A 3,570-nucleotide genomic window follows, 5' to 3' on the forward strand; every position below is an offset into this window, starting at 1 on the left:
GGCGCTGTGGCTTAGTTGGTTAAAGTGCCTGTCTTGTAAACAGGAGATCCTGAGTTCAAATCTCAGCAGAGCCTTTTCAAGCAATTCATTGAACACATTGGAGGAAAAGGTCACAAAACATAGTTTAAGAAACCCTGTTGCTAGACAATTGAAGTTGTCCATATCGTTCCAAGATACTAAATAACATATTTTTTGTGACGTGATTTTTGCAAGACAGAGAAATGGGTTAAATGAATGAGACTAGTTTGATTTAAATGCGTGTGGCGGTGTTATTACCTGCAACAGACATGCAATTATGGGCGCTGTGGCTTAGTTGGTTAAAGCGCCTGTCTAGAACAGGAGATCCTGAGTTCAATCTCAGCAGAGCCTTTTCAAACAATTCAATGACACATTGGTAGAAAAGGTCTTAGTGGAGGGAACTCTACTTTTCTCTCTGCAAACATGGGTTTAGAGAATTAGGAGTGTCGGAAAGATGTGAGGAAATTAACGTTCACCGCCCGTGCTTTCGAGCCACGAGAGAGAAAAGACCAGATGAGGTGATGGATGTTGCACATTTTGGAGATAATATCTCACAATGTTACACGAGAAGAAAATAAAGGGAACTTAAAATTTGATAAATGTGAATAATATAAGTTAGGTACCTTAATAGAATGATCTTATACATCTTCATATTAAGACACATGCCCTAGGTTCCTGCCAATACTTCACGAGGTATGTATTAATCAACATCATTTTCTAGCTTATAAATCTTAGAAAAATTATGTCTTTAAGCATGAACGTCGGCGAGGCTAAGAGTTTGATAGAAGGAACCTGGATCGGTTTCATGCGCCCGAGCGTGTGTACCCACTGCGCTCTCTTTTTCATGTACAGCAGCATGTGAGTAAGCGCGTCTGATCAATTCGATTTCAAAATCTTGTTATGTCGCTTGCCATGATCGCTATAGTTTGTTAGTTACTCTTCGCTCATTGTTTTGTTGGCCCCAGCATCCCCAGAGTCCTCAATTCCTGTCATGCTTATTCCAGCCAATCATTTGCAAAATATAGAGGTGATTAAATTTTGATAGGTTGATTTGCAAATCTATGACTTTTTGTAGACTAAGAAACACTCAGGCGAACTCTTCCATATTCTGTGACAATAGTCCCCCATCTCAGTGGGAGAGATAGGCTTAATTCCTGTAACAATATAAACAAATGATGTCCCACCTTCTGGCGTGAATTATACTTATCGGCTTCTTAACCATGTGAAAGCTCGTATGACCTCCCAAATCCCGTATGCCATACCGGACACGTTTCCCCGAAATATCCGTACCTCACAAAAAACTTACTGTATATAATATATAGTGTAATAGATTGCGTGTATGTTACTAGTATCTCTCCGTGCCACGCGGGTGAGTCGCGGATGTTATAACCGGCATCTCTCTCTCCATAAACCCATAGTAAGCCAACTAACCATGCGGGATATCTTGTAGTTCAATATCATGCTCGAAGAATCCCCAAATAATATAAAAGCGTGCTGTCCCTAGAATTACCGCAAGTATTAAAAGAACTGGTCTAGATATTGGAGAGACTTATCTATATAATACATATACATACACCAGCGGTAGTACTCTGCCTGCCCACTCTCACGGCTTTTACTCAGCCCCAGAGCATATCCGAGAGGTCGCCGACATTTAACATAGAACTTCAAGAAACCCTGTGCTCATAGACACTATCGAGACAGGTGGCCTTCATATATCAGAGTATCCCTATATATTAGATACACTATAACTGTATGTTTTACATCTGTGTTTTAGTAGACGTTAACACTTTTTTCGTGACAAGACGTTTCGAGTATATGCGGCTAATAATATCATAATATATTCTTAGGCCTCTATGAGTTTAGATACGTGATAGACTCGGATGTAACATTACTCTCTAAATAAACAAGCACACATATCCATGTTTCACTACTCCTTTAGTCAACCGCTGTGGACTTAGATCATCTGTTCATCAAAAGACGCCAGACAGGTCTATAGATAATCAGTGAAGAAATCACTATATTTACGAATCTCACAGAGACCTTTCAATACAATCACTGAACACGATTGGTGGAAAAGGCATGAGCGAACCTCTACTTTTTCATCAACGGATGGGTTTAGAGAATAGGGAGTGTCGAGAGGACGAGAAATGTGAGGATTTTCCAGAAGCTCTTTTGCGGTCATAAGAGACAGTAGCAGCAGCAACATTGATGTACAAAAAAAAAAGTTAACAAAAAATGGAGAAAAAAAAAGAAACAAAATAACACGGTGATTAAGAACCCAGTGAAAACGACAGCCATCACCTCTCCGACGTCATCTTAAGAATATTTCTAAGATTATAACTTATATTAAATAGCATAACCTTGTGATATTGCAGCCTGTGTGCCTAAAGAATATTGTTCTATATTAACTCAATTATATTTTTATTCTTTCAGATTTTTAAAAGCAGCAACTTTGTTTGGAGAGGTGAGTTTCAGCACCATAAACACCTCATATTCTGATGAGAATCTATTACATTCATARTCATCATTGCAGGGCAGGATATTATATTCTGATGAGCATCTATTACATTAATACTCATCATTACAGGGCAGGATYTTATATTCTGATGTAGAATCTATTACATTCATACTCATCACAGGGCAGGATATTATATTCTGATGTAGAATCTATTACATTCATACTCATCATTATAGGGCAGGTTATTATATTCTGATGTAGAATCTATTACATTKATACTCATCATTATAGGGCAGGTTATCATATTCTGATGTAGAATCTATAACATTCATACTCATCATTATAGGGCAGGTTATCATATTCTGATGTAGCATCTATTACATTCATACTCATCATTACAGGTCAGGTTATCATATTCTGATGTAGKATCTATAACATTAATACTCATCATTTTAGGGCAGGTTATTGTAGTATCTGTGATCTACATCTGTTTATATTAGTTACTATGCTGTTACTAAGCAGTAATGTATTACGGCAGTGTTACGTTACTACACCTAATGGGAAATGCAGTAATGTGCCGGGGGCTGTAGAGCACGAGAGGTTTTGACTAAACGAGACTAACTGTGCTCCCGTCTTCTGCCTGGTCATTTCTCCACAACACAAATATTACAGTGGGGACGAGGTGATTAAGCTTCTTAAACAGACATTGCTTGAAGGGAAGAATGTTGCGTGAGTAATGAAACTCAAAATAATTATGTAAATCGTCAGTTATCTTTTATTTATTTTTTCCCAATAGAAAAGGTTAAGCACTTCTAGCAGGTACAGTGTTCAGGAGCTGCCAAGTAGCAAGCCTATTGGAGTCCAGAATAGCGACACTGCRCTCTGGTGGTTAAATAAAAAKACTGTCATTGAACCCATTGAAATTAGGRGATCTCAGTGGAGAAAGATTGTAAAAAAAAAWATATATATATTTAAAAAAGGAAGAAGAAACGTAACATTAGTACAAAAGAGTGCAGTGAATTAAGGAATTTCAGAAACTTCTGAAATGAAGAAAGTGAAGAATTAGATAAAAATTCAGAAAGTTAAGGAATAAG

The 3,570-nt window shown here is 37.6% G+C and overlaps 1 non-coding gene across 1 annotated transcript; it reads left to right on the forward strand.

Annotated features, from left to right (window-relative positions):
- trnat-ugu (transfer RNA threonine (anticodon UGU)) lies at positions 1 to 74 on the forward strand. The gene has a single exon. It is a non-coding gene; the product is annotated as a tRNA-Thr (tRNA).
- The last annotated feature ends 3,496 nt before the right edge of the window (positions 75 to 3,570 follow it).

This window comes from Salvelinus sp. IW2-2015, unplaced genomic scaffold, assembly GCF_002910315.2.
Source record: "Salvelinus sp. IW2-2015 unplaced genomic scaffold, ASM291031v2 Un_scaffold1313, whole genome shotgun sequence".
NCBI lineage: Eukaryota > Metazoa > Chordata > Actinopteri > Salmoniformes > Salmonidae > Salvelinus > Salvelinus sp. IW2-2015.